Source organism: Octodon degus, unplaced genomic scaffold (assembly GCF_000260255.1).
Source record: "Octodon degus isolate 3935 unplaced genomic scaffold, OctDeg1.0 scaffold00011, whole genome shotgun sequence".
NCBI classification, from domain to species: Eukaryota; Metazoa; Chordata; class Mammalia; order Rodentia; family Octodontidae; genus Octodon; species Octodon degus.
In genome coordinates, this window is record NW_004524587.1 from 18,401,723 (window position 1) to 18,415,035 (window position 13,313).

Sequence of the window (13,313 nt, forward strand, 5' to 3'; positions counted from 1 at the left end):
TCGTTGTCCAATCCTCATGTTCTTGCTTTCCTTTTAATTGTGTTATACCTTTCTATTTGTGCGTCTTATTCACTGCTTCAAACATTTATAATTTCTTATACTTGGAACACAAAAATCCTCTCTATTAGCTGTTTAAAAATGCAATGAGATGTCAACAAGTTATTCTTCTACAGTACAGACCATTACAATAGTCCTCCTTTCCAACTGTACCTTCATACATATTAATCACCTTCTTTCCACTTCTACCCCATGCTCTGATAACCAGCATTCTACTCTCTACTGCTATGAAATCAGTGCTTTATCTTCTACATACCAAGGGGAACTCAAGGTATTTTTTTATTGTCACGAAGTTAGCTCTTTGTACTTAAGGTAGGAAAAAGTTAAAAACTTCACCAAATTACCTATTAGCTTTCAAGGTATCTATAATGCCTTGCAATAACTGGATTTCCCAAACTGGCAAATATTCTAATAGTACAATGTAAATTATTTCTTATGTCTGACAAAATTTTATACTTGAATTTCAGTTTCTTGGCATTATTTACTGACAATACAGGTGATTGAAAAATTCCACAAGGATGAAAAAATATAAGCAAAAATTAAAGAAAGCTTTTATTATTGATTCCAAGCTAAACCCTACTGAAGGATAATTTTGCTTTTTTTATGTTAGAACCAGGAGTTTAGTTAAATCTCTATGTAAATACAAAATTAATAGTGTTTACTTCATGCTCATATGGTCAGATTTTTGTTCCAATTTGTTTGTAATGAGTTTCAGTCACTGATATGCTAATCAATGTGAGTTAATTAAAAGTGGAACTTCTATTTAGTTACGAAATGCATTAAGCTGCTGAGCATATTGCATGCTATATGACCTAATTCACATATTTTTGAACTCTTAGAATGAGGAGGAGTGGTGGAAAATCTTCTTGATGTGTTGCCAGAAATAGCACACTGGTGCTTTCGGAAACGTCTCTGGCCTGAGGAGCAGTAGGCCTGGGTTCCAATCCTTTCTCTGTGTTGTTTCAATCCAAAGCTTCAGACTTATCTCTTAAATCTTGACTCAGTTTTCCAAGGTCAAAGAGTTAAATAGGATGAGATAGTGCCAAAGGAATAAAAAAAAAAGAGAGAGAAATTTGAAGTTTTTATAAATACATGCAGCTAAAGACTGTATTTGTAAGTGAAATAAATCAGGCTCACACGTGCAAACATTGTATTATCTCACTAGTGTGAGAACCTGAAAGAGTAATTAAAATCTAAAACATATACCAGATACTGTGAAGGGAAAGAACTTGATCAATGGGAAGGGAAAACTTGGATGAGGAAAAGGACAAATGAAAGGAGGGAAAAAGATATATTTAGGTATATATGCAGAATACTTTGCATAATTGTACAGTTGACTTCTCCTGGTCTTTTGAAAAGATCAGTTAATGCTTATATTTTTTTTTCCTTTTTATTCTTATTTATTTTTTTTCTTCTTTTGAATGTCTTACAACATTTTTTGTTATTCTTTGAAAGAAAAACTTGCACATTTATATCTGGTAACCTGAACAACTAATTTGAAAATAGCATCATGTAATACAACAACCAGTATGGGGTTCCTATTACTTTATTTAGTGAATTTTTGTGTTACTTCTAATGCTATTTTTTTAATCACTATTTTGTATTCCTTAAAAAGCAAAAAAAAAAAAAAAAAAAATCGAGGTTAATGTGGAGGTTGTCTCTGACCAGGCACAGTTTTGCTCTTTGATTCTAGTAGAGATAGCTAATCTCTTTGATCTTGGTAATTGGTATTAGATGAACAACTATGTGGTTTCCTCCTGCCACTGGTGCTTGTTTAAAGATCATGACAATGATAAACACACAAGTGATGGTGATGATCATAAGACTTAAGAAAACAGAAGCTCAGCAAGACATAAAACCAGAGAGGAGGAATCATTTTGAAATATTCTTTTAAGAACTAAGGAAAACAGAGTTAAAGCCTGAGACATGGGGACAAGATTCAATACACTGACAGTAATGTAAGATAAATTCCAGGTGCCCCCACCTTCCTCTTTTGGAATCACAAAACAGAACTGCGTCCCATGCCATTCTGCATTTGAGATTATTTTGCTCTGAAATGTCACAGACAGATTCCCATATGTGGAATGTTGAGGAGACAATTTGTTGATTACTTCCTTCTTGAAACATAATTAGAGGCAAACAACATAGAAAGTTAAGAGAGGTTGGATGCCCTGAAAGAAGGAATATGAAATGAGATTGAGGGAGTGGGCAGGACACACATCCAGAGTGAAATGGTATTAGAAGTTAACTAATTCTTTCTGGAGGATGGATATCATTTGCAGCAAAGCATCTGCCAACAGTTGTAAAATATTAAGGTGTCTGGACTTGTGGTTGAAACAAACCAATGGAAGCAGGTCATTTCCTACAGGAGAACATGATTAGAACCAGAGCTATTTCTACAGATAATTCCCTTATAAATCATGGTAATAAAATGGCCATCATGACAGCAGCTCAGTGACATTTTTTAACAAGCTTAGCTGTATCTGGGCAACTGAACTACCTCAATTCAGATGAAAATAAAGGCATGCTGGGGTGCCAGTAATCAAGGAGATGGTCCCACTGGCTGATTCCCCTTTCCCATAGAAGAAGATAATGAGGCTGAAGGGTACAAGGGCTTTATAGAGCCCTGTGTACTGTAATGAACTTGATTTGCATGTCATTATTAATGGATATCAAGAATATAGATATTTCTCAATTCTTTCCTCTAAGAACAGATGAATTGGGAACCAGGTGGTCTATTTTCATGCAGATCATTTATTAACCATACCTTGCTGTGAGAGGTTCAATCGGTCAGCAGGGACTAGAGGGACAGGAATCTATGGAAGAAGTCCAAATATTTTTTATTCAGTTGTTTACATCTATCATTGCAATGGCAGTGGCAATGATATTAATAAGAAGAAGTTCTTATATGATGTGCTCTATAACTGATATGCTCTATAATGTTAGAAAAGTGGATCATTTCTAGTCCAGAAAATGTCAAGCATTCTTTCCTTTGGCTCTTCCTACGCAACCCATCCTTGCAAACTTCTGGTGATTGATGCTGTTTGATTCCAAAGGGATTAAACGCTTAAAACAAATTAAATTTCATCAAAAATTTCCTTATTTTAAAAGCGTTACAGCGCAGATAAATTTGTAAGATTTGTAAAGATTCCACTTTCATGGTAAAACCAATCATGCAATGAACTGCTAAATAACAACTCGGTTATGTCCATTGGCAAGTGCGTGTATATACACATATGCTACCTGATCCATTCACCAATTCCACTGGGACTAATAATCCTGAGCCAGGTAAATGAGTTTATCATGAAAGTATAAAGAGCACTCTACTATGTTCATAGAAATCCCGCTCTGGTGCTATTATTAGCCGTTCTGCTATAGTGTATGCTTTTAGTATTCTAAGTTCCCATGAATCTCTTTGTCCTGCTTCTGCAATCAGTTCCATGTATACCGTTTTTCTGGGAAACCTTCCTTGGTGCGGTTGCTAGTTAGTTTTCTTTGATGCATGAAGAACTTCAAATGCCAGGGAAATCCTATCAATCTGTAAAGGACAGACCCAGACACTGTTGTTGCCATCTTTCCGAGAACCTGTTCTCTGGCACCAGTTTACCTGCATAGCTGTGTGTGATTCTCACTGTCTCTAGAGTTCGCCATTGGGACTGAGCAAGCATTTCTCACTCTGGGTCTTTGCTAAGATATGCTGCAACAAAGGACTGTTCGGATATGATGTATAAGACATGGAACCTGAGAAGATACAATTGTTGTCCAGGACCAGGGATATAGCTCAGCGACATAAGTACCTGCCTAGCAAACATAAGGTCATGAGTTCAATCCCCAGTACTGCAAAAAGTAAAAATTAAAAAAAAAAAAAAAGAACTTTAAGTGTGGGTTGGCCAAATAGCTCAGGGGATTAAAGTGCCTACCCTGGCAGTCCATCCGTTGGCCCTCTGTGCCCAGCCCCGCCCACGGTGCATACTGAGACAGCAATTGAGACTGGGCATGGTAGTGTGCTCCTGTAATCTTACCTCTTGGGAGGCTATAAACAGTCGGATCACTACGAGTTTGATCTGCGCCATGAGACCCTGTAGGCCTTGTCTTAAAACACAAAGAACTAAATAAATTATTGTCCAGGTGAGAGTGTCACACAGGAGATGGTTAGAAGGTCCAGGACTATGAAATGATTAAAAATAATCACATCGATCAAAACATTAGTAATTCACAATTATGAAGTCATCTATAGCTGATTGATTCTGACTTTGACATTAGTAACTCTAGTGTCTTTTTCCCTCATTTCCTGCACATAGTGCTGAATAGGGATTATTTTTCCATTTTTAAGACAAAGAGGGCTGGCCAAATAGCTCAGGGGATTAAAGCGCCTCAAGCAGGCACAGGGGCCAGGGGTTCAATTCTCATACCTGCAGTGGCAACCAAGTCCCTAGGGCTCACTGAAATGGCAATTGAGAATGGGTGTGGTGGTGTATGCCTATAATCCCAACACTTGGGAGGCTGTAAACAGGAGAATCACTAAGAGTCTGATCTAGTAGTTAGGCCCTGAACACTGTGTAGACCCTTTCCTAAAATACAAAAAAAAAAAAAAAAAAAAAAAAAAAATACAAAGACAAATAAACAGAGGCATAACAGTGTATTATAACTAATCAAGGTCACGCAGTAAAACTTGGAATGCACACCTATGTTTCCCTAGAGTTTGGTACAAGCATCTCTGTTGTAAGACTTGCCAACCATCTGTAAGTTTGTTCTTAAGGAGAAGAAAGACATGATGGATATAATTAAGATTATTTGATAGCTTCCGGCAGCACATTCCACATTGTAACACCCATTCTCTTAGTCCCCTTAATGCTTGTTTGAGTTTGCGCGACAGAGTGGGCAGATTTGACATCTGAACTTGTATACGGTTCTTGTTTGGTCTTTGCTTTTTCTTTCTGTAAATCCTCACCCCCTCCTACTACCACTACCCTATTTTCCAGTCCTCTGCAATCTGATGTAATATATACAAGGTTTTACTGTTATTGAATGCAAATATGTCCTCTGACTCTTAGCCCAGGTAGGTTTCTTTCCAACAATATCAAGCTAATTTACTGTATCTTACTAAGTTCTGGGCAATATCAGACATCGTTTAAAATTAGACAGCTATTCAAACATAAGTTTCCAGCGGAGATGCCAAAATCTATGTTTTGCAAACCTCAGCTTTCTAATGGAACGCTATGAGAAATCTTCTCTCTGAATCATCTCTCTGCCAGCCCTGTGTGTGCCCTTTGCATCCAGCTTTATTTTGAAATCTTGATTTAAAGTATTTCAAATAGATACTAATTGAAAAATTATTAATAAGTATGTCTCAGATTCAACTGTCATAGGCTTCATAGAAAGCACAAAATTGTTTATTCTACATATATTAATATGTCATAAATAAACTAATTGCTTTTCCTTGGTGCTCTGCCAAATGTGTATCTGTATCTAAACTATGAAGATTGGGAACTGAAATGGAAGAGGCTATCAACCAGTAGACACTACCAAATCTCAGTGCACCCACAGGCAGGCAGGTGTTAGGAACTATAATTTCACAGAAGGATTCAATGTTGTGAACTTGTCCTTCCTGATTGATATCTGGCTGCACCAAGTGTATAAGGCCTACGGATATCTTAGGCAATTTTATTCCTTCCATTGTGAGGTGTCAGGGAGACAATCCCTTTCCCCTCTGCTATTCCATGTTTCTGACAGGCAGAACCATTATTTCATGTAGGAATTCATTCACAATTACCCATCAATTGCAATGTATTTTCAATCACAATAGTGGGCTGGCCACTTGGCTATTTTTCTTCGAGTCTGCTCTTTTCTTTTTTCCTTTTTTTTTTTTTTACGGAAGGGTCTACAGGGTGTTCAAGCTCTCACTAGTAGGTCCTACTGTCATGATTCTGGTATTTACAGCCTCCCAAGAGCTGGGATTACAAACGTGAACCACCACGCCCGGTCTCAATTGTCATCTCAGTGTGCCCCAGGGGCGGGGAAGGTACAGCAGGCCTCCTTTGCTTTTCTCTGATCTCTGACAATTACATCCCCTAGGCCACCTTCTCCCATGAGTTTAGGAGATGTTATTTGCTGGCAGGATACTAGGGAACAAGGAAAGAAGCCCGCGTATTTTTCTCCTTCATCAATGATGGAAAAGATCTACATGAGGTTCCAGAATCCCACTAAGGGAAGGATATACTTAACTGAACAACAGAAGAAACCTTATAATTTGCAAAAATTAATCAAATTATGGACTTAGGTATAGGAGAAAAGAAAGTAGGCCATAAAGATGAAGTATAATTCAGGATGATAATAGAGACAAAGAACCTAGGAACTGTGCAGTGTCTCCATGTGCCCAAATCATTCTAACCATTAAACATGAATTGTCGCATTGACAATACTGATAAAAGAATGAGATTCTTATGTTTTACAGTAAAGGGAAATGAGACCCTTCAAGAAAAATACATTACTTGTGTCACATATTTTGGACAAAGTAGTTGCACAGATATAAAACCTAGAGAGCCTCTCACAATCCTTTGGCTTTGCCACTATTGCAGGATACCAAATTATAATAACACATTATAACCTCTTTTGGTTTAAAAAAAAAAGCAGTGATTTTTTTTCTAGGAACTCACATTTTAATTTTGGTTTCTATTTTCCAGGGCCAAAGACTAAACCTAAGGCCTTCCATGCTAGGCAGGCACACTAACTACCCTGAGTGACTGCCTCAGCCTTCACATTTTAAGGAAGTAGTGAAACATAAAACATATTGTAGAAAAATATCCCAAAAAGATAAGGAAGTGATTTGAAAACTTTATTGAGAACGGAAAAAAAAATGTATGGCACAGCTCCAGGCAGGTCTACTGAACCTGACTGCAAACCACACGGCTACACCATCTCTATTTGTTCCTGGTGCCACTGAAAATCTGCATGATGAAATCCTGGCTTTCTTCTCCCTATCTTTTCAAAAATACTCACATTGTCTAAGACAGCCAGACTCAGAACAGCTCCAGACATTCAAATACCAATCACTTCCTCAGCTGGTGAATGGAATTTAATCAGGCTAGCAAGCTAAACCAAAATCGCACAAAGGGAAATATTTGATGCGCTTAACAGGAAACCTTTATGCAACCGTTCCCATCAGTCAGACTTAGGATAATACAAGGCTATTTTTACATCATCTTTGCATTCTGCAGAAACCTTTGAAAGGCTTCTGATCAGGGCTGATTGCCACTAGATGGTTTCCTACCCTGTGTCAGTGTGCACTGCTCTTTCTTGAGACTATGGAGGCCATTGACATAGCTGTTCAAGCAATGCTGGAGTCGCTTGCTCTGCTATTGAAGTAAGACTTGAGTATGGAACAGCTTAATCCCTGATTCCTCCTTTTCCTCTGTTATATCAAGGAAAGGACTTTAGCCTCATCAGAAAGTGTGGTGATTATTAATTAATTCAACATGTGTTACTCATGTATTCCATATAAGATGTAGTGTATGGGATGACTTAAACAAGTCAATACACACATCTATAATAAACTTTCAAAAAGACAAGAGAGAATACATTTAAAGCACCATCCTAAAGGTTGTCTGGCTTTTTATTCCTCACCTATTCATCATGGAATTTCTTCACTTTGGTAAAATGTCATTTATTCTACTTATTTATTCATATAACTTCTGGTTTGGGCCATGTTTAGTCTGCTGTCATTTTAATGTATTTATTTTCATTAAAACTTGATGTAGATGATAATATGCAGAGTTGAAATAACAGATCACAACTGTCCAAATCAGCAAGTCATGATAATGTGAGTTTACACTGGTTGTTCCCTGAATTGAGAAATGTAATGTCACCAGGCCTCGGGAGCCACCTCTCCACAACTATTTCCATTGAGCTTCCCTTGAAGATCATTTGGTTCAGTTTTAGATTGAAGATAATTTAAATAAGGTTGCTATCAATTTATTCTACATCTCTTTTGGTGTATGTATGCATTAGTATATGTTAGGTGGCATACTAAAGAGTGGAGCTCAGGAACAAGCTGTGTATAATCATGTACAAGTCTAATGTACAGGCATTCAATGTCTAGTTTTTATATTACTGTTAACAGTGCAGGAAGAAATTTAACAGCCTTTATTGGTCCATAACACATCATTCTTTATTCCTGAAATACAAATATGATCATGTTATGGTTCTGTTTAAGAGCTCTTCACAGTTGCTCACTGCTTTCAGAATAATGCTCAAAATTCATTTGTACCCAAAGGCCTGCAGGATCTAGTCTCACCTATTTCCACACTAATTTTGCATTCCTTCGGCTTCTGGTTTTCTGTAACTACTCCTACGCTCTCCTAGTTTCATGGGAATGTTATATTTTATCCTATTAAACTTAAACTTATCTAAGAAGTTTTTTTTTTTTTATTAACTTCTTGTCCTATATTGCCCTCTTCATTATTCTCCTCTCTTGACTATGTTCATTACATAGCCTAGGTGGTCCTTTCACCATAAAAAATTATTTCTTTTCTTTTTTAGGTTCATATTTTATTTTATTTTTATTCATTGTATTGAGAAAAAAAAAGAAAAAAAAACAATAAAAATTTCAAAACAGGTTAGCAGGACAGTTACAAAAATTAATACATTGCATATTATTGCCTTCATAGTAGTTATTCAGAGGACAAGATGTACACATGATATTTTATCTAAAAAGTATCAGTACAAACCTGTCTTCTTAATGAACTAAGAGAAAGTAACTGTATGTCTATCCTAATTATCTTGTGTATGCGTATATATTTTTCACAACAAAATGGTATTTTATTTATACTTTTGCAAAGTTAGTAACATGTGACACAAGGTTTCCTAGTGACTAAAAGCTGACCTTAACCAGACAGGATGTTTATCTCAGGACTGAGGTAGCTTGTTTGCTTGTAACTAGGTAGTGTCCCTAATTTTCTGATCAAAGAGATTATGGGACCACAGAGGAAAGTGATCTATGATGTATAGTGTGCTTAAGGAGAGTTACCTAGAGAGAAAAGATTCTCTCAGACTTTCACAGAGAGCAAACTGGTCAAGCAAGGGCTGTGACACATCCACATGGCTGACACTGACAAAAGATCTACAAGGTGCTTTACATTGTTCCAGGGTAAATCCTGAGGGGATTTGACTGACCTTGTCAGATAGCAAAAGTTACATTTTTAGGTAGGTACACAGGTCTTCCTTTAACTTGGTCTTAACCATCCAGCAGAAAAGTGTAAACAAAAGGTATAAAAAATAAATCTATATTATTATGTTGAGCTTTAAAAGGCTCAAGTGAACAACTTCTGACAATTGCTAGATGTGTTGATAACTCACTATTATGGACTATTGATTTATATTGGGTTTTATTCTCTCTTTTTTTAGTATTTTAGGGAAGGGTCTGCAAGGTGTTCAGGGTCTCACTACTAGATCGGATTGGTAATGATCTGCCTCTTTACAGCCTCCCAAGAGCTGGAATTATAGGCGTGCACCACCACGCCCAGTCTCAATTGCCATCTCAGCTTGCCTTGCAGGCAGGGCTGGCACAGCAGGCCTGGGAATCAAAGCCCCCAGCCTGCCCTTGAGCCTGCTTGCATGTGCTTTAATGCACTGAGCTATTTGGCTGGCCCTTTTTATTGGCTTATTTTGCTGAATTCAAGTACCTACAATCATTGCTCTGGCATCAAGTATGAAAAGGTCCTTCAAAGACTTCTCCAAATACAGCTTCTCTAACTGCAATGGAACACTCATTTCTGACAAAATGAAACAAAAAAAGGTGGATATGTTGGGAGCCAGGGAAGCTAGGAAATCAATCAAATGTGTGTAGGTGGAACCACACAGAGCTTATTTTCTCACACATTCATCTGTCTCTGGACTGTCTTCCCTAGTTCTATTTCAGCTCCAGAGATTTTCAGCTTCCCATGTAGTTCGCTTCTAAGTCCCCTGTATCCTGAATAGTGCTGATCTTCCAACAAGTGCACAATTAAAATTTGATGAAGAAATAATCCTCTGGAAGAAAGAACTTTGCATAGTTTCTGCTCCCCTCAAATTGTTTCTCTTCTCTTTCATTAAGTGAATAACTTGTACTCACTGGGGAAGCCTATGCTTATATACCATTCACATAGGGATATTTTCTTTGATGGGACAAGGTGAGTTAGAACATCCTAGTACATATTCTAGTCATCTCCGAGCTTGCCTTCATAGTGCTTGACATATTCTTAAAAGATCAATTAACGTTTTGTAATTCTTTTGCTTCTGATTCCTATTGACCCTTATCTTCTAAGTTTTGCAAGGGTCTGGAGATCTGCTTTGTTCAACACTAGTGCCCGGAATAGTACAACATATAAATAGTAGATTTCATAATTCATGAAGGCAAATGCTCTAATTCTGAAATGAAAGTCAAGAACAAAATATTCATAAGCTCTCATAGGACAGAGGTTAGTGGTACCTACAAATAAATATGACATCAGCATCAAGCTAGTGAGGATTTGGGACATAGTTATAAAGACACAAGTAAATAATCCATACTTTAAATATGATACTTTGATAGATACAGATGTTTCAGTGTAAAAAATAGGCCATTAATATAGTTGGAAAAAAATGCACCAATATTCAGCAAAGGGTAAGAAGGAAAAATCTAAGTATTCATGATTTTGTTTTCTTCATTTCTTATACCTAAGAATATTTTTCTTAATGATTTTGTTTGTCCTTATTATCCTTAGAAGCATCAACAAAAAGGTTTAATAATTTTTAAGAAATGTAAGGCATCCCATGTTTTTTCCACAAATACAAGTTTATATAAAACCAGATATGGTTGCACCTTAATCTACTTTACATGTGAAAATAAATAACAATAGAAACTAACATATATTGAGTATTAACATATAAATAGTTCTGATATTCTATTTATCTATTATCTATCTATCTACAGGAAAGATAAATTTGTCTGAGATAAAAATTAATAGAATTACTTAAATGAAATGAACTTGACTCAGTCAAAACGCCATATATTTCTTTCTTGATTTTGTTATCATAGTCACCACCACTATGGTATATTGAGATTATATTTTACATCAGCTCCAAAGTAGACCTTGAGCACTTGAGTTCAGAAAGCGTGTCCTGGGGGAACATGTGACATTATTCTATCAAATAGACAGGAAGAGGGTGATACTGACATTAATACTGACAGCAGTGAGGAAGATGTGAGGCCTCAGGAAAGGAAAAATGGCAGAGGGGAGGGTTTCTTTTCTACTAGACAGGGGATTTGTTAAACCTTGTGGAAAGAGAGGCATCCTCCTTCAAAATATCACTTAAACAGTGCTTTGCCAACTCATGAAAGCTGGACAATCAGACTGCCTTTTGGAGGAAAGAGGGGGTTTGACTTACGCAATAGAGAAAATTTAAATAAAAACATGTCACATCCAAGAAGCAACCTAGCAAAGCAATCATGGAGTGCATAGTGTAGATTTAGAAATAAGAAGAGAAAAAAATGAGGATTTAGGATTACTTAGACTTTTTCTAGTTTTTCCTGTTTCAGTTCTGAAGAGGCCTGAATCAACCTTAGGCTTCTAGGGAAATCATAATAGCTACCCAATAATTGAGTCTGTGTGGTTTCGCCATAAATTGTGGGTCTTTATTAGTAAATTTCATCTTAATCTGAAAGACATTTTGTGATTTCATGGATAATTGTATAAAAACTACCGGAAATGTTTGTTAAATGGGAGAGACAGAGAGAGACAGAGAGAGAGAGAGAGAGAGACAGAGAGAGAGAGAGAGACTGATTTGCTAATAACTAGAACAAATCCAAGAAAAAATAAAGTCAGGAAAAATCTCCCAGGCAAGAGTCTGTTCATTGCAACTGTGTCTCCTGATTCCTTCCATGGTTTAGAAAGTTTAGTAACTTCATTTTCTACACATTCATCAAGGTGAGTGGCATTGAAACCATTTAGTCTGTTCCTGCCTTTGCCAGCCTTGTTTCAGGAACAAAGTAGGCCAATGCTACATGGAACACTGGAGTAGAGACTGCATGAAGAAATGTGGAAGTCAGAGAAATTTTGGTCAAGGCAGACCTATACTTCTCGATGAATTAAGGACTTCTGAAATCTTAAATTAGAATGAGAATTTTATCAACAGATCAGATTTTTTTTGTGTGTGTATCTCTTTCTTTCTTTCTTTTTTTTTTTTTGTGTGTATCTCGTTCTTTTCTTCCAACAAAGATCAAGCGGCAAAGAAAGATCACACAAGCCTACAACAAACAACTCAAATAAATAAACCCTTCTTTGTAGAATGACATCTTTTGTTGCCTGTCAGAAAATAGTTCTCAAGTCAGGGTGTACAAATTGGCTTTTGAAAGCTCAGTGTATTTCCTGGAGTTCACCTTTATTTCTGAATGTTTAGTCTAGCATTTGTGACAAGATGTGCCTTGCAGGCAGAATCTAGATTTTCTTCTTCCCTACAAGAGAAAAGAGGAACTGTTGATACTATAAACTTTGTAAGAGAGGCCTACATACATGCAATCATTTATTTTCCACATCTATAACAGCCTACAATAGACCGTTTTGCAAAAGTCACATACAGTGTTCAAGAACACAATAATATTTTATAGAGTTAATGTCCAACATATAATTCTACATCTAACTATGGAAAATTATATGATGTGCATAAAAACTACTGAAGCTACTATTTTTTTCTGGTCTTTAAATTAATATATATATTACATATATTACATATAATGTATAATATATAATATTATATACTATATATATTTATATTCCATATTAAACATATTGCTGTCCCAGCTGACAGATAACCTTTTATGTGTGTTACATTGAGTTGTTGTTTCTTGTTAGTGTCCATCATTCCATCTAAAGAAGCAGAAATTATGCAATCAAGTGAATATACAACAATACATAACACCAATTTTAATGAGACTCAGTTTTTAATTACTAAAACAAAGACTAATGACATTGATTCAGAAGAAAGACCACCTCTGTTCAAATCCAGCTGCTTCTCAGTTCTTTTACTAGATGTGAAAAGTTGGACCTTATATTTAACTTCACAATACCCAGGTCTCCTGATCTGTCATGACTTACCATGAGCCATTATATAGAATAGTTACTGATTTTTTTTTTTATTTAAAGTACTTTGAGTAAGCTTTATAGTGTAAATCTTAATTACTATTATTGGTTAAGAACACAGAAAAGAAATTGTATTCAGGAAAAAAAAAAAAAAAAAAAAAA